The sequence below is a fragment of the Bombina bombina genome, chromosome 2, assembly GCF_027579735.1.
Source record: "Bombina bombina isolate aBomBom1 chromosome 2, aBomBom1.pri, whole genome shotgun sequence".
NCBI lineage: Eukaryota > Metazoa > Chordata > Amphibia > Anura > Bombinatoridae > Bombina > Bombina bombina.
Window position 1 is genome coordinate 665,355,139 of NC_069500.1, and position 20,169 is coordinate 665,375,307.

Consider the following 20,169-nt stretch of genomic DNA (forward strand, 5'->3'; position numbering starts at 1 on the left):
CCAGCTTTCTTTCTCCTCTGCATATCACCCTCAATCCAATGGGGCTGCGGAACGGTCTAATCAAGCTCTGGAACAGTTCCTCCGTTGCTATATCTCAGATCACCACAATAATTGGTCTGAACTGTTACTTTGGGCAGAGTTTGCTCGTAATAGTGCCATTAATGCTTCCTCCAAGTTATCCCCGTTCATGGCGAATTATGGGTTTCAACAACCCTTGTTGCCAGATTCATTCATGTCTCAGGGAATTCCGGCTTTGGAGGAGCATCTCCTGCAACTCCGTTCCACGTGGGTGCAGATTCAGGATTGCCTTCATCGTTCTATGCAGTGCCAAAAGTTCCAGGCTGATCGTAGGCGTCTGCCCGCACCTTCCTACCAGGTTGGTGAGAGAGTTTGGCTGTCCTCCCGCAACTTGAAGCTTTGTGTGCCTTCCAATAAATTGGCTCCCCATTATGTTGGTCCTTTTCAAATACTCCGACGGGTTAATTCTGTGGCCTACGCTCTTGACCTTCCTCCTGCAATTCGCATCTCCAAAGTTTTTCATGTCTCCCTCTTGAAACCATTGGTTTGTAATCGGTTTACCACTGTGTTGCCTCGTCCCCATCCTATCTTTGTTGATAACCATGATGAGTATGAGGTCAGCAGCATTATTGACTCTCGTATGTCCAGGGGCCGTGTACAGTATTTGGTTCACTGGAGGGGCTACGGTCTGGAGGAGCGTTCTTGGGTTCCCTCCTCTGATGTTCATGCTCCCACCCTCCTCCGTGCCTTCCGTGCCTGTTTCCGAAATAAGCCTTTTGTCCTCCCGTGGGGGAGGGGTCATTGAGGGGAGGGTACTGTCAGGGTTTTTTCCCTGTTGTGTTTGCCATGTGCTGCTGGCAGCCATTTTACTCACCTCTCTTCCTGACTATGGTGCATTGTGGGGGATGCTGCTCACTTTCTGCACTTCCTTTTATGGCCAGACTGGTGTGCATCATCCATGTGAGATTGGATGCAGTCTCAGAATTGTGATGTCATCACTTATTATTTAAAGGGCCTCTGTTCAGTATGCTTTGCCTTTGCGTTGTCTCAGACCTGTTTGTGAGAGTTCCTGTGTATTACCTGGCTGTTTGACGTCCTTCCTGGTTCCTGATCCCTGGCTTGTTCCTGACACTGCTGTTTTCCTTGTTCCTGATTCCGGCTCGTCTGACTATTCGCTTTGGCTCCTGACTCGGCTCATCTGACTACCAGCTCTGGTTTTGACTCATGGCTTGTTATTTGACTTGTGGACTTTTTATTATGTTTTGTTATTAATAAAGGTGTGATTATTTTTACACTTCTCGTCTCAGTCTGATTCCTGGCACCCTGACACAGGAACATGGAAGACAAACAAAATTTGGAGCAGGTTTTTTCCCTTCCTCACAAAAAAAAGAAGGGGTGGGGAAGAGAAGGGCCAGGCTTCCACCAGGGACAGAACAGATACCCAGTCAGGAGAGGGAGACACCAGAGCAAGTATCAATAACGAATAGTGTCTTTAACCTATCACACTATACCTTAACAGCAATGGAAGTAACAGTACTTAGTCTAGGCCTAGGCTTTGTTTCATCCAACAAGTTCAACTTGTTTAATACATTGTTAGATGTAAACAAGATGATTAGGAAGCTTACACTTAGGAAATACTTCACTGGGGAAGACAACATACAGGTTACTAAGAATGCCAGAGAAGATTTGCCACCCTTAGTTTCAGAAACAAGGGGTGTTTTGACTTTTAGTGAGAATTGTGACATAGCATCTTTTGAAGTGTTACTCCAGGAAGGATAAATTTCTGATAAATCAAAAAACCCTTCCTGTCCTAGGTTCAGAAATAAGTCAAAATTTTACCCCATGCACTATAGAGGAGCTATTTTCGAAACTTTCCAGAAGAGGGTGGAACAGGACCTAACATTACTACATCAGACCACTCCTGTGGGTAGATACAATCTGAGTAGGAATGAACTATCTGTTCTCAAAAACCTGCAGGAGAATTCCGATCTAGTGATAAGAAATGCTGATAAGGGCGGATCGGTTGCAGTGATGTCTAGATCACAGTTCATCCTAGAAGCGGAATGACAATTACATGTAGAATCACACTATATTCAATTGTTTGGGGACCCTACGCTGAGATTTAGCAGGGATCTAGTGCAAATTATAGATGAAGGAAAAGAGATGGGCTTTATTGACGAATCTACCTGTGACTTCCTCCTGGTAGATAATCCAGTTATCCCCATCTTTAACCACTTACCAAAAGTGCATAAATCCATGGAGGGGGTCACAGGTATGGGGTCCCTTTTGAAAAGACTCACAATGGTTGGACAAGATTCTTCTTACAAGATACAACACATGTACTTATCCTTATGCAAAATATGGATTGGGAAGAGGGCAACCTTTGGCTTACTAACAACATAAAGGCATTGTATTCTTCCATTCCCCATAGTAAAGGTTTGGAAGCTTCAGAATTTTTTCTATATAGAAACACTGGGTATCAGAAAGAGTATGTTGAGTTCATACTGAGAAATGCCAAGTTTCTTTTGACCCACAATTATTTCTCCTTTGAGGGGGTTTTCTATCTCCAGAGGTGCGGGACAGCCATGGGTGCGAAGTTCACAACCTCTTACGCCAACCACTTCATGTGGTGGTGGGAGCTGTCCCGCATCTATGGGGATGGGAACCCCTTCAGGAGAAATATACATTTTCACAGGCGTTATATTGATGATTTGCTCCTGGTGTGGAGGGGAACTAGGAAAGATGTCCTGGAGTTTGTCAAGTGGATTAATTCCAATGACATTTGAATGTGATGACTCCAGTATATCTTGCCTGGACTTAACTCTTAAAGGTATACCCGGGCAAGGGATTGTTACCGAGGTATACAGAAAACCCATTACTGGGAATTCACTCCTCTATGCCAGGAACAGCCATCCCCAACAAGTGTTCAGCTCTGTGGTGAAGGGACAGTTTACAAGATTGAAGAGGAACTGCACCACACAGGAACACTATGAGACACATGCTAACCTCCTAGAAAAACGCTTGAAAGACTGAGGTTACAAACACAACATTATCCAAAGAGATAGAAAGGAAGTGGGGGCTAGTAAGAGGCAGGACCTTTTACTAAAAAGATATAAAAACAAAAAGACAGTAGAGAGTAATGAGGGAACTGTCTTTGTTACTGACTATAGTGACCAATGCTACAAAATTTGTGGAATAATACAAAAGCATTTCAGGCTTTTGGCCGCTGATAATGCTCTAGTCAGTACCATTCAGAAAGGCTGTAAATGTTCATTTAGAAGAGGCCTCACAATAGACAATATCCTGGTACCTACTCAGCTAAAACCTACTATGAAATGGAATGAAGGTAGCACTTGGCTACGTTTTAAGGGGGTTTACAGGTGTAGTAATCCAACCTATAAGAACTGCGGGCATTTACAAACAGGATTGGGGTACCAAATCTATGCCACAAATAAGATTTACAATCAAAAATCCTGTATGAATTGCAGGTCTGTGTACACAATCTATCTGGCCAGCTGCACAATTTGCTACCTACAATACATAGGTTTAAAAGGATATGAAACCTACATTTTTTCTTTCATGATTTAGAAAGAGAATGCAATTTTAAACATCTTTCTAATTTACTTCTATTATCTAATTTGTTTTATTCTCTTGATATTCCTTGCTGAAAAGCATATCTAGATATGCTCAGTAGCTGCTGATTGGTTGCTGCACATAGAAGCCTTCATGTAATTGGCTCACCCATGTGCATTGCTTTTTCTTCAAAAAAGGATATCTAAAAAATTAAGCAAAATAAATAATAGAAGTAAATTGTAATGTTGTTTAAATTTGAATGTTCTATCTGAATCATGAAAGAAAGATTTTGGATTTAGTGGCCCTTTAACAACTAGGGAGGTACGTTCACACATTCGTGAGCACCTCTCTAACATTAAAGCAGGTATTCTTATGACCCCACTTGTACAACATTTTAACAAGTCCCACAATAAAGACTTGTCCAGTTTCAAGTGGACAATAATTGAAACAATAAATGTTGGAACAAGAGGGGGTGATAGGGATCAAATGCTAGCCAAGAGAGAAGTATTCTGGATATTCCAGTTAAAGACCAGGTACCCAACCAGTCTTAACTCGGAATATGACCTCATCAATATTTGGAAATAAAACCATATACTACCACCCACTGCAAGTATAGATACTTATACTATCACTTTAACCCCAATTTATATTTTTCCTCTAAAATGGAAAGAACAATTATATATGCTAGAGAAATAGGGAATTACATTCACATGGGTATATTCAAATACATATTTATAACACATGTAACTTTGGCCAATTATACCAACACATGGGGTTTATAGTAAAATTGAGATTAGTCCCACTGTGAGGTTTTACAGAGATGAAAGTATTTCTGCCAAGTCAGGGGGTTAAAACACCATATAACTTTAATGTTTGAACTTTATTGTTATTATCATGTATAGTTGTACTAGATAGCAATTATGTTAATAATGTTTATAGTAAGGATTGGTACTAGATACTCTGTGTAAGACATAGTTCTACACTGGGATCAATTGAGAGTTAATATGGTAGTAAACACAGCATTCCCTTGTATGTGTAAAGACTGTTCTACCATTAAATTTCATTTTTGTATATAATTGTTTTGCAGCTTTCGTTACACAGTATGCATTTGTACTTATGTCACTATTCCTACGTACCTCAAAGAGTTAATTTAGTGACCATCCCACTTCACACACCTATTGGTGAGAACCAATAGGATGTTATTAGTTATTTTAAATAGCCAGGGTGTTTAGGGAGAATCAAACCAGCTATGAGTATGGCATAACGCCGAAAAGTGTACGCTAGCGGTTCCTTTGAAGATATGGGCATTCTTGTTTGCTTGCTGCATGTATTAACAAACTAAATTAAAGTCAAGTTTTACTTTTTACCATCTGATGCTCCTCGGAAAATTCTTTCTGATGGTTTCACAGACCGTGAGCCTAGAGCTGCAGAGAGAAATGGCATTATCGTTCAGTGCAACTTCGGCCCATCAGTCATATATGGTGAGATGGCAGGTTAAAGGGACACTAAACCCAAACATTTTCTTTCATGATTCAGATAGAGAATACAATTTTAAGCAATATTCCAATTTATTTCTATTATCTAAATTGTTTAATTCTTTAGATATCATTTGTTGAAAATATAGCAATGCACATGGCTGAGCCAATCACACGAGGAGTTTGTGTGCAGCTACCAATCAGCAGCTACTGAGCATATCTAGATATGCTTTTCAGCATAGGATATTAAGAGAATGAAGCAAATTACATAATAGAAGTCAATTAGAAAGCTGTTTAAAATGACATGCTCTTTCTAAATCATAAAAGAAAAAAATTGGGTTTCATGACCCTTTAATATGTAGCTGCAGGTGGACAATAGATTCAGAGAACTTAATCAGCTTTTGGGTGTATTGGTGGAACACTTTACACACCAGCAAGACACATCCTCAAGCGTATCATCTGCCATCAGTACACCAGCCGAAACACCTGCATCTGCAGGAACAAGGAGGACAAGGTTATCCACCACAGGCACCTGAGCTCTCTCATCTGAAAAACCATGTAAAAAATAAACAAATTTTAATTTTACCATAACCATTGTCCTTTGTTATTTACAATGTGAATTTCATACACATCCAATCTGAATGTGGGTCTCCTGGTACCTAATCTGGGCCTCTGTTAGGGGACGACCAATGGGGTTAGCAGCCATAGTCTGCAGCCATACACATCATCACCTGTTATGTGACATAGATATTATGATTAAGTTCCTCATGTGCTTAACAATAGTATGCATGGTAAAGGATGAATAAAGTGAGTTTCACTAGGCTTTATAGCAGCCATGTATAACTTATATGATTATTCACTATAGTGAGAATTGTTGGGAAGTAAACGTGATATAAAAAATGTATGCAAATAACAAAATAAGAAAGGTTTAAAAAGCCAATTCATTTTCAATTTATGCTGTTTTGGTCTGATATATATTTTTTTTAATAGCTCATATAATCGTCAGGTAGTGCATACACACCTATTATTATTATTATTATTCTTTATTTATAAAGCGCCAAAAGATTCCGCAGCGCTGCCCATGGGTACAAGGATACCAGTACAATGGAGAAGCAGTACGATAAAAGACAAACTTTTACAGACAAAATACAGGGGGAATTGAGGGTCCTATTCCCGTGGGAACTTACAATCTAGACCTAGCAGCCAACTTCCCGAGAGTGTCCCATCCTCAAATTGCTAAAACAAGGAGGTCTGCATGAGGATGTAGAAGTCATGTCCACTCCCTGGAAAGCCTGCATACACGCTCCCGTTCACGTCTCAGAAACTGCAAGGGAAACATGGTGGGTAATTCAGATTATTATAGCCTATGGTGACTAAATAATCTTGATTTTATTTAAGACAGGAGGCAAATATTTTGCATAAAATCTTTACTGATTTTAAACAGCAGCAAAGAAAACAGAGAAAAAATAAATAACATAGTAACAAGACTGCACCAATCAGCACACATCAGTCTAATAATAAACTGTAATGAACAAGTCCAGCACTTCCTCTTTTCTTTGACCATAAGACAGTGTTAGGAATTATTGTTAGCATGACTAGCGCCATCTTGTTCTTCGCCGCCATTTTGTCTTAGGCATCCATCTTGGGTAATGAATCTTTTATTATAGTGGTTTATTATGTAGTAAGAAATATGCTGATGTTAGGGAGACTTGCATAGATATAATAGCCCTGAGAATGACCCTGACGATATGCTTGGATGCATTGTTATCTCTACAAGATGTCAAACGGCTGTGATTTGTGCTGGGCTAGGAGACCCAGTTACTGTTTATCTGTAGTTAGGTATTTCTGTAGAAATGACTGCCTAACACTCCTTTTCTTCCAATTATATTTTCTATGAGTTTCTTTGTTCTTATAGAAATACTATGTAAGATGATGTAATTATGAATACGTCACTTGTTAAACCTATATGCTGTAATTCTTGGCTATAAAAGTGCCTAACAACTGGTAATAAACAGAATAGCTTTTGGAATCATAGCTGCGTGGTCTGAAATCTATTCTTCTGGACGTCCTGAACAGATAAGTACTGATTTCCAGCTGGTATGGTGTGCCTGATGCCCAGTCCTGAACTGACACCCCCCTCCTGAAACCAACACGTAACAGACAGCGAAACCAATCAGGAAGAAATCAAACTCCAATGAATATCCATCATAGTACAAAATGGAACAGCGACTCCCAGGAAGGAAAACAACTGATGCTCCTCGGAAAATTCTTTCTGATGGTTTCACAGACCGTGAGCCTAGAGCTGCAGAGAGAAATGGCATTATCGTTCAGTGCAACTGCGGCCCATCAGTCATATATGGTGAGATGGCAGGTTAAAGGGACACTAAACCCAAACATTTTCTTTCATGATTCAGATAGAGAATACAATTTTAAGCAATATTCCAATTTATTTCTATTATCTAAATTGTTTAATTCTTTAGATATCATTTGTTGAAAATATAGCAATGCACATGGCTGAGCCAATCACACGAGGAGTTTGTGTGCAGCTACCAATCAGCAGCTACTGAGCATATCTAGATATGCTTTTCAGCATAGGATATTAAGAGAATGAAGCAAATTACATAATAGAAGTCAATTAGAAAGCTGTTTAAAATGACATGCTCTTTCTAAATCATAAAAGAAAAAAATTGGGTTTCATGACCCTTTACTATGTAGCTGCAGGTGGACAATAGATTCAGAGAACTTAATCAGCTTTTGGGTGTATTGGTGGAACACTTTACACACCAGCAAGACACATCCTCAAGCGTATCATCTGCCATCAGTACACCAGCCAAAACACCTGCATCTGCAGGAACAAGGAGGACAAGGTTATCCACCACAGGCACCTGAGCTCTCTCATCTGAAAAACCATGTAAAAAATAAACAAATTTTAATTTTACCATAACCATTGTCCTTTGTTATTTACAATGTGAATTTCATACACATCCAATCTGAATGTGGGCCTCCTGGTACCTAATCTGGGCCTCTGTTAGGGGACGACCAATGGGGTTAGCAGCCATAGTCTGCAGCCATACACATCATCACCTGTTATGTGACATAGATATTATGATTAAGTTCCTCATGTGCTTAACAATAGTATGCATGGTAAAGGATGAATAAAGTGAGTTTCACTAGGCTTTATAGCAGCCATGTATAACTTATATGATTATTCACTATAGTGAGAATTGTTGGGAAGTAAACGTGATATAAAAAATGTATGCAAATAACAAAATAAGAAAGGTTTAAAAAGCCAATTCATTTTCAATTTATGCTGTTTTGGCCTGATATTTTTTTTTTTTTTTAATAGCTCATATAATCGTCAGGTAGTGCATACACACCTATTATTATTATTCTTTATTTATAAAGCGCCAACAGATTCCGCAGCGCTGCCCATGGGTACAAGGATACCAGTACAATGGAGAAACAGTACGATAAAAGACAAAATTTTACAGACAAAATACAGGGGGAATTGAGCACCCTATTCCCGTGGGAATTTACAATCTAGACCTAGCAGCCAACTTCCCGAGAGTGTCCCATCCTCAAATTGCTAAAACAAGGAGGTCTGCATCAGGATGTAGAAGTCATGTCCACTCCCTGGAAAGCCTGCATACACGCTCCCTTTCACGTCTCAGAAACTGCAAGGGAAACATGGTGGGTAATTCGGATTATTATAGCCTATGGTGACTAAATAATCTTGATTTTATTTAAGACAGTAGGCAAATATTTTGCATAAAATCTTTACTGATTCTAAACAGCAGCAAAGAAAACAGAGAAAAAATAAATAACATAGTAACAAGACTGCACCAATCAGCACACATCAGTCTAATAATAAACTGTAATGAACAAGTCCAGCACTTCCTCTTTTCTTTGACCATAAGACAGCGAAACCAATCAGGAAGAAATCAAACTCCAATGAATATCCATCATAGTACAAAATGGAACAGCGACTCCCAGGAAGGAAAACAACAGATGATGTGGTCGTAGATAAAAAAGGAAACAAAATCCACAGAGTCACTGAAAGAGAAAAAATTAAAAATAACAAGTAACCTCAAAAAAAGAAAATTAACAGCCATAACATAATTTAGATGAAATTTCAAGAAAACAAAATCTTTATTAACACGGGGGGGGGGGGGGGGATATTTGCCTCCTGTCTTTAATAAAATCAAGATTATTTAGTCACCATAGGCTATAATAATTCAAATTTTATGACAAGACAGGAGGCTTCACATTTTGCATTTTTAACGCACCTACAGAAGAACTTCAAACACAAAAATAATCAAGTTCAAAATTTGTCAGAGTCAGAGCTCTGATGCCCCTCTTGAAAACCCTGGGGGAGGAGGGTCCTTTACCCCGTTTTACCTCTTGGGGAGGAGGTTCTATCACCCCTATGTGAACAGCCCAGGGGAGGGGCTAGCGGCCATCGGGCTGGAGTTATGCCTCTATGTGGGACTGGGTGAGATAGGGCCTTGCCAAGCCAATTGCAAGGATAAAAGAGACTCTGATACAGAGCTAGAGGGTTCAGAAGTCTGAGTCGCAGTGTTAGAGCGAGTCTCTTTGGTATTAAGGGATACCTCTGAAGAGGGGCTTAAGTATTGATTTAATAAATCAGCAATGGCTGATTCAGAGAAGGCAGCATATCTACTAGAAGAAGTAGGAAGAGGATTGAAAAGTGAGAGACACTAGGAAGGGAATAATCCTCAGATGCCATGTCAAAGGAACAACTAGTCAAAACGAAACCCTCGAAATTCATACAGGAATGCAATTTTCGCAACTTCCTAATTTACAAGAATCATCAAATTAGCTTACTCTCCAGGAATCTGGAGGAAGGGTAAACCCTAAAGGCTAAAAAGCTAAATTCTAAGCCATTGAACCGACTCTTATCTCAGTGCATTTTGACAGATTAAAATCGAATCCTGGAACAAACTCAGGACCTAGGGTAAATGAGCCCTACTTGAATCTACATGCTATAATTTCATCCTTCTGTCAAAAGCACTGAGGCCAGTGGGAAGCCTGCAGAGAGTGAGATACAAGATAATCACAGAGAAAAGAGAAAAAGTGAAATTATAACAGTTGGATATGCAAAACTGGACAAAAGAAACAAATGGAATATCTATCTATAAAACAATAACAATCTGAAGAAGACAGGCCCTATAAGTGTTAAGAATAGAGAGAAAACAATAGGAAATAGAAATTTCAAAAGTAGCAGAATCTTTTTTTTTTGTGCCAAATTTTCTTTTTTTTAAAGAAAGCATAAATTAGAAAGTAACTGAAAAAAGATAAAACACAGAGGCGCCAAACATGGCCTAGTATAGCCAAAAAACAGATGATAAAATCCACAAGGTAGCGATTAGATACTCACAATGGAGGCGCACCCATTGGTGCTTATGAAGCAGTCTGGAGCCTCTCAGTGGTCCAGCTCACTGGTATACTTCATGGGTCAAATAGTGGTCCTTGGTCGTGGTGATTAGCAGGTTCCTGAGTGAACACAAAATATGCAAACCATAGCCCAGTAACGTTTAGACAAGTGAGTGGTAAACTGAGCAATCTTACTTACAAGATCCAAAGCACCAACAGGTGCATATACTGCAAACTGGAACCAAACAGTCGCCCAGTAGACTGATCCCTCCAGGTGATAACAGGATAACTCTCAGGTGCCAGAGAGTTAGCAGCATACAAATGATATAAAAGGTGTCCAAAAAGCAAGTGTATTTCTGTAAAAATCTTTATTACAAAGCGACGCGTTTCTCAGCTAAAACAAGCTGTTTCCTCAGGCTAAAACATTATAAAAACACATTCAGATTACACTTGCTTTATACAAAACTATACTAATTGATTAACCAATCAGATTGTTCAAACCTTAATGGTCATTAAATGTTAGCACCTGTCTGCTGAAGGGTTGGTATGGCAACCTAGAGCCCTAACATAATTCAGTGTGAATACCAAAGCTTCAGCAGACCAAACTAATAACATAAATCATCATCTGTGTACATATAATTATGATAAAATCATCATTGGTGATGATAAACATAAACATAACACTGTTAAAAACAGGGCTCCTATTTCCTATAGAATTATATATTTTTAGAAAAAAATGCTTGTTTGAACCAACTGATAATATAATGATATGTTTCCCATACATATTCAGTCTGCATTCATCGTACTCTATACATTTGTATACAGCCTACAATGTCAGCCTTACCATATTCTGATACAATGTAAAAACCATGAGCAACTTAGTCATAAAATCAGGACAGGAAAAAACAAAGCTGTCAAACTGGATATCAAACTATTAATACAGACCCAAACCTTCATTAATTAGGTGTCTGCTTCCTGATGTCAAATTGCACAATAGCTAAGTTTGTTTGCTGAGACCTTAGTAGCGGGTGTATATATTGCCCCCACTAAGTGTAAGGCTATTCTGTGTGTGATCCTCATAGATCAGTCTGTTTTGTCACTGATTTAGTGAGTGTTCGTTATTTGTCCGGGTTTAACTGCTGTGAACACTGATTCAGTGAGTATTCGTTATTTGTCCGGGTTTAACTGCTGTGAACAGTATTGACTCGACATATGGGTGTCAACTAATTGTATGGCGTGGAATCTAGCACCAATGACAACATTGGTATGTGTAGATGGGTGTGGACTATTCCCGGAACATGAGAACTTGAACCAATGGTTGTGAAGGTGTTTGTGGATGGGGTGGGCTAACCTAACAGCGTCAGCACAACATGTGCTGTACGCACAACCTCAGTCTTGCGTATGAAGAGGTCAGCCCACGCTCACACCGTGACTGTCAGCTCTGATGATCTTAGGAGATCCTATCTCCTTTGCAGGGGCCACTGTATCCAATGTGCGCCTGGGGTGCCTGCACTCGCGAACATAGCGCTGAGCTGCAGCTATAAGCACAGACTAAACAACTGTGATTAGTCTCTTCTAGGTGCTCGATTCATATCATAATATAAAGTGTAATTGTGTAAAAATGTTAATACTTGGTGATCATATATTAGTGATTAAATATCATATTGTGTGAGCCATGATGCAATAAGAATTAAAGAAAATAAATGTGAAATAAAGTGCGATGATATAATAATGTAAATAAAAGTGGTGTGCAATTATGCTGTGGCGATCTACCAACGTAGTGGTAGAGGGTGAAATATGTGGTGTAAATATGTGCTTAACTAAATAAGATGTGAGGTTAAACCTGATGCATATTATAAATAAATGTGTTAGTGGTGGCATGTGATCTGCTGTGAGTGGTGTGTGAATGGTAGTGATTACTACTTAGGGAGAATGTTATGTGCTGTGCTCAAGTGTAAGTAGATGGCCCAAGTGATAATCTCTATGTGGTGTGCAATTGACCTAATATATATGGTATAGGAGATATGATAGACAATGATAAAACTCTCTCTAACCATAAAATTAAAAAAAAATAAAAAAATAAAAAAAATATAAATAAAAATAGGACTCTCTCAAACCAGAGCAGGGCCCTGGCTATAGGGCTAGGACTGTGGGATTCAGGTACAGAGATTGTAATACCTATACCATGGCCTTATTGGTCCAAATGTATATTCATACAATATTTGTGATAACAGACGGTGTTATTTATGATAACTAGTGATAGATTGAAACACTAATCATCTCACTAGTGTGAGGATACAGTCTTCTAGTTGCGGGAGATTGGCACAGTAAGTCTGCTTTCCCAATCCATGCATCAGCACAGTCTTAAAGGTTAAATGTAAGGAATTACACAGCCCGAAAGAATAGTGCCTGGACTAACTGACCATTATTTGAGCATATATGATATGGGACCCTAAATGGTACATAGTAGTGACATATCACCCTAAAGAAAAAGCTGGAAGGAATAAAAATGGAAGGAATAAAAAAGAATAAAAAGGAGGGACTCTTCCTGTACCAATTGAGGTTAGGCAGAGGCAAACGAGGATCTAGAGGTAACGAGGATCTAGAGGTAAATCTAGAGGTAAATCCATCACCCGCAAAAAGGAAAAACTAGACAAATACAAGAAGGGTATCTTTAATCTATCATCGTATTCACTGTCGGATGATGAGATTAGAGTTCTGGGGAAGGGCCTATCTTTTAGCCCGTCTAACCAATTCAGCATGTATGAGATGTTTGTAGACATCAACAGTTATGTAAGAAAACTCTCATTACAGAAATACTTTGCTGAAAAAAAGCTTAAAGATGACTCTATGAGACCTATCACTACAGATCTAATGGATGCTCATCTCAGTGATGGTTGCCTGGTATATGAACCCAGCATGCTCATAGAAGATCTATACGACGGATATATTCATACCAATTTGAGGCCTAAATCCTCTTTTGTTCCCCCCAAGAGCAGTGGAAACCACATAGAGATATTTGCCAACCTAGCGTTGGAAGATCTAGAAAAACTGGCTAAAAAGCAGAAAAAATTAAGATATAAAAACAATCTTAATTATAAAGAACAGAAAGCTTTGACCAGACTCATTAAAAGATCGGACCTTGTAATTAGACAGGCGGACAAGGGCGGGGCGATAGTCCTGCAGGATATGCAGGACTACCTGACTGAAGCTGACCATATCCTTAATGACAAGGAGTATTATGAGGTGTTATGTGGGGATCCGACATCCAAGTATTATGACCTACTTCAGGGAATCTTACAAAAAGGCTTGGACATGGGTATCATTACCAAACTGGAAAGAGACTTCTGTCTCCCCAAATACCCATGCACGGCCTTTTATTACCATCTGCCCAAGGTCCATAAGGACCCCCTGAAACCACAAGGGAGACCTATTATTGCTGGGATAGGAAGCCTAACAGATTCCCTATCAGCATACATTGACCAGTTTTTACAGAAATTTGTTGTAACCTTACCCTCCCATATTAGGGACTCGTCTGACTTACTGTTGAAGTTAAAAAACTATACTTTTGATGTTCAATGCTGGTGGATCACATGTGACGTTGGAGCCTTATACTCCAACATCCAACATGAATTAGGTATTAGAGCTGTGCGATCCTATCTGGAAGAGGATCAATATATGCCTGGTGAACAAGTAGATTTTCTGATCACACTGATTAGTTTCATATTGAAACATAATTATTTCCTTTATCAGAGCAAATATTACCTTCAAGTGAAGGGGACGGCCATGGGCACCCGGTTCGTTCCAAGTTTTGCTAACCTTTTCATGGGTAGCTTTGAACATCTGTATATCTACAACTCACAGTTTGGAGCGAACCTGGTGTTCTATGGCCGATATATTGATGATCTCCTGTTCATTTTTAAAGGCACTGAGGATAATATCCGTAACTTTGTCACACATCTGAACAATAACAACTTTGGGATCTCTTTTACATACAATATCCAAAAGGAACAAATTGAATTTCTTGATTTAGTACTTGGCAGATCTCCAAATGGACAAGTATCATCAAAAACCTTTTTCAAGAAAGTGGACTGTAACAGTTTTCTCCACTTTGAGAGCAACCATTATAAACACTGGAAAATGAATGTCCCTTACGGGCAATTTAGACGTATCAGGAGGAATTGTTCATCTATTGATGATTATGATACACAAGCCAGAATTATTGGCGAGAGATTTCTTGAAAAAGGCTATCCTCCAGACCTGATATCCAGGGAGATGGATAGGGTTAGGAAAGAAGATAGGTCGAGTTATTTCATCAATGAAGCTAAAAACCAAACTGTCTTTAAGGATACTAACCCCCCTCTCTTCATTACCAGATATAATTCTCACCATCTTGAAGTAAACAAAATACTCAAGAAACACTGGTCTATCCTTACCAATGATCCTACCCTCAAGCAACTTTTGGGTGATAAACCCAAGGTAGTTTATAGGAGGGCTCCGACTTTAAAAACAGCCTTAGCCCTGAGTAAAATTGTCAGGGACAAATCCACCAACAATAATTTATCCCCAGGTATTCCATGGGACACTAATAAACAGAAGCCTATGGTCTCCAAATGTTTTAGAAAACGTTGTGGTATGTGCTCTTTCATATCACACAGAGTATCATCGTTCACATCTTTTGTCACAGGAGAATCATTTGTGATCCAGAATCGTATGACATGTGAAACATCTTTTGTAATATATTTGCTTAGCTGCAAATGTGGGGTACAATACGTAGGTCGCACTTGCCGCAGGGTCAAAAAAAGATGGGGTGAACACTCCTACAATATAAAAAAATTATCTAAATCTCACAGTGTCTCAAGACACTGTCTGAATCTCCACAAGACACACAAAGACCCTATGAGGATCACACCCATAGAGATGATATCTAGATCTAATAAGGATGCCTTAATAACCCTTAGGAGAAGAGAATCCTTTTGGATCAAAAAATTAGTCACATTACAGCCTTATGGCTTGAATGAAAATTTAGACATGGCTTCTTTTTGATTTGACCCACTGCCAGTATATTCACTTCTAGAGCACAACTAATAAGATTAGGTGACTGAGAATGATTGGGGATCACTCCTGTTCCCGTTTTACTACTAGGGAACATATTTGCCTCTGCCTAACCTCAATTGGTACAGGAAGAGTCCCTCCTTTTTATTCTTTTTTATTCCTTCCATTTTTATTCCTTCCAGCTTTTTCTTTAGGGTGATATGTCACTACTATGTACCATTTAGGGTCCCATATCATATATGCTCAAATAATGGTCAGTTAGTCCAGGCACTATTCTTTCGGGCTGTGTAATTCCTTACATTTAACCTTTAAGACTGTGCTGATGCACGGATTGGGAAAGCAGACTTACTGTGCCAATCTCCCGCAACTAGAAGACTGTATCCTCACACTAGTGAGATGATTAGTGTTTCAATCTATCACTAGTTATCATAAATAACACCGTCTGTTATCACAAATATTGTATGAATATACATTTGGACCAATAAGGCCATGGTCTAGGTATTACAATCTCTGTACCTGAATCCCACAGTCCTAGCCCTATAGCCAGGGCCCTGCTCTGGTTTGAGAGAGTCCTATTTTTATTTATATATATATATATATATTTTTTTTTTAATTTTATGGTTAGAGAGAGTTTTATCATTGTCTATCATATCTCCTATACCATATATATTAGGTCAATTGCACACCACATAGAGATTATCACTTGGGCCATCTACTTACACTTGAGCACAGCACATAACATTCTCCCTAAGTAGTAATCACTACCATTCACACACCACTCACAGCAGATCACATGCCACCACTAACACATTTATTTATAATATGCATCAGGTTTAACCTCACATCTTATTTAGTTAAGCACATATTTACACCACATATTTCACCCTCTACCACTACGTTGGTAGATCGCCACAGCATAATTGCACACCACTTTTATTTACATTATTATATCATCGCACTTTATTTCACATTTATTTTCTTTAATTCTTATTGCATCATGGCTCACACAATATGATATTTAATCACTAATATATGATCACCAAGTATTAACATTTTTACACAATTACACTTTATATTATGATATGAATCGAGCACCTAGAAGAGACTAATCACAGTTGTTTAGTCTGTGCTTATAGCTGCAGCTCAGCGCTATGTTCGCGAGTGCAGGCACCCCAGGCGCACATTGGATACAGTGGCCCCTGCAAAGGAGATAGGATCTCCTAAGATCATCAGAGCTGACAGTCACGGTGTGAGCGTGGGCTGACCTCTTCATACGCAAGACTGAGGTTGTGCGTACAGCACATGTTGTGCTGATGCTGTTAGGTTAGCCCACCCCATCCACAAACACCTTCACAACCATTGGTTCAAGTTCTCATGTTCCGGGAATAGTCCACACCCATCTACACATACCAATGTTGTCATTGGTGCTAGATTCCACGCCATACAATTAGTTGACACCCATATGTCGAGTCAATACTGTTCACAGCAGTTAAACCCGGACAAATAACGAATACTCACTGAATCAGTGTTCACAGCAGTTAAACCCGGACAAATAACGAACACTCACTAAATCAGTGACAAAACAGACTGATCTATGAGGATCACACACAGAATAGCCTTACACTTAGTGGGGGCAATATATACACCCGCTACTAAGGTCTCAGCAAACAAACTTAGCTATTGTGCAATTTGACATCAGGAAGCAGACACCTAATTAATGAAGGTTTGGGTCTGTATTAATAGTTTGATATCCAGTTTGACAGCTTTGTTTTTTCCTGTCCTGATTTTATGACTAAGTTGCTCATGGTTTTTACATTGTATCAGAATATGGTAAGGCTGACATTGTAGGCTGTATACAAATGTATAGAGTACGATGAATGCAGACTGAATATGTATGGGAAACATATCATTATATTATCAGTTGGTTCAAACAAGCATTTTTTTCTAAAAATATATAATTCTATAGGAAATAGGAGCCCTGTTTTTAACAGTGTTATGTTTATGTTTATCATCACCAATGATGATTTTATCATAATTATATGTACACAGATGATGATTTATGTTATTAGTTTGGTCTGCTGAAGCTTTGGTATTCACACTGAATTATGTTAGGGCTCTAGGTTGCCATACCAACCCTTCAGCAGACAGGTGCTAACTTTTAATGACCATTAAGGTTTGAACAATCTGATTGGTTAATCAATTAGTATAGTTTTGTATAAAGCAAGTGTAATCTGAATGTGTTTTTATAATGTTTTAGCCTGAGGAAACAGCTTGTTTTAGCTGAGAAACGCGTCGCTTTGTAATAAAGATTTTTACAGAAATACACTTGCTTTTTGGACACCTTTTATATCATTTGTATGCTGCTAACTCTCTGGCACCTGAGAGTTATCCTGTTATCACCTGGAGGGATCAGTCTACTGGGCGACTGTTTGGTTCCAGTTTGCAGTATATGCACCTGTTGGTGCTTTGGATCTTGTAAGTAAGATTGCTCAGTTTACCACTCACTTGTCTAAACGTTACTGGGCTATGGTTTGCATATTTTGTGTTCACTCAGGAACCTGCTAATCACCACGACCAAGGACCACTATTTGACCCATGAAGTATACCAGTGAGCTGGACCACTGAGAGGCTCCAGACTGCTTCATATGCACCAATGGGTGCGCCTCCATTGTGAGTATCTAATCGCTACCTTGTGGATTTTAGCATCTGTTTTTTGGCTATACTAGGCCATGTTTGGCGCCTCTGTGTTTTATCTTTTTTCAGTTACCCTTCTATCAGGAAGACCATCCTAAGACTGAGAGCTGCCTACCGTGTTTTGGATCCATTTTCTGATTGGGACTGTATCACTATAACTCATTTGGACTTTATGTTGGTACATCTTCATATATATGTATAAGCATATTTGTATATTCTACAAGTAACAATTTAGGTGTTTGTTATTGCTTTAGCATTTGTTTAGTTGATACGCCTTAGGAGGCGCCCCCTAAGGGTAGTAATACACACTGGTGTGTATTACACCCTCATTTTCTCATTTTTTAAATTAGAAAGTATAAGGAACTAAAATCACAGAAAATTAAATAAATCTATAAAATTGGAGATGTCAAAATCTAGGAGGGCCTAACAGATGGCCTAAAAACAAATCCAGAGTGAAAAATAGCACAGAAAGGAAGGTGGGTCACATGACTTAATTCTTTGTAGGACACCGTGATCCATAAAAAAGGAAACTGCTAAAATTAAATAATAACGCCACATAGAGAACCAGTGTCATACTGAGCAGTGGCTCGCGTGACTGACTGGAGCTAGTCACTGGTCAAGCACGCGTCCGTGTGGACCCTCAGCACAGCATGTAATTTAAACAACTTTATCATCAAATATGCTTTGTTCTCTAGTTATACTAGATGAAAGCTAAACCTAGGAAGGTTCATATGCTAAATTATGACCTTAAAGGCCACCTTTAGTTGAATGCATTTCACAGATTTTTTTTAATTTGTTTTTTGCTAGATGTTGTTATATCATGTTACATATAGATAACATAGTGCACCTGCACAAGAAGATATTTAAGAGTCAGCACTAATTGCCTGAAAGTCTGTCAAATGATCTAAGATAAGGAGGCAGACAACATAAGCTAGATACAAGGTAATAACAGAGGGAAAAGGTATATTTCTTATAACAGAGAAGGTTATGAAAACTTGGGAATTGGAATAAATAAAGGGATTATCTATCTTTTAAACAATAACATTTTGGTGAATACTATCCCTTTAATGAAAGCATATAGTTTTTCCTTAGATTGAGGGACATCTAAAGGAGGAGGGAGAGAATAGAGAAATTCAGAACCGGCAAGTACCATTGAAAAAATATTTAAAATGAGGGCTTTTTATAGCATTCCACTATCTATACTATAATCGCGTTTGTAACGCGTCATCGGTGTCGACAGTTGTGCACGCATCCTCAAAGGAATGTTGGCTGCGTGCAGCCAAAATAATTCACCTGGATGCAGCAAAGCTGAATCCCGGTGGATTCCGAAAATGGCAGGGTGGTGAAAGAATCCAATTCTTTCACCATCATGCCATTTTCGGAATCCACTGGGATGCAGCGAATACAAAAGCATTACAAAAAAAAAACCTAACCGCCCGCAATAAGTGTTAAAAAAAACCTAACCGCCCGCAATGTGTTAAAAAAAAAACTTAACTGACCACAATAAGTATTAACAAAATAAAAACCTAACCGCACACAATAAGTATAAAAAAAAAATAACCACCTGTACGAAGTATTAAGAAAAAAAAATAACCGCCCTCATGAAGTATTAAGAAAAAAACAAAAAACAGCTACATATTAAAATTATTAACCCCTAATCCGCCCTTTTGCCCATATCGCATATTAAATAATTTATTAACCTCTAAACCGCAATCCACCACCAACGCAATAAACTTAATTAACATATTAACCCTTAATCTGCCAAATCCCCACAACGCATTAAACCTAATTTACCTATTAACACCTAAACCGCCAACCCCCACAATGCAAATAACTAATTTAATGAATAAGCCCCCTAACCTAACACCCCCTAAATTAACCCCTTAATTAAATAAAATAATAAAATACTACATTACAATTAAAATAAAAAATTCTAAAAGTACTTTAAAAAAACAAAACC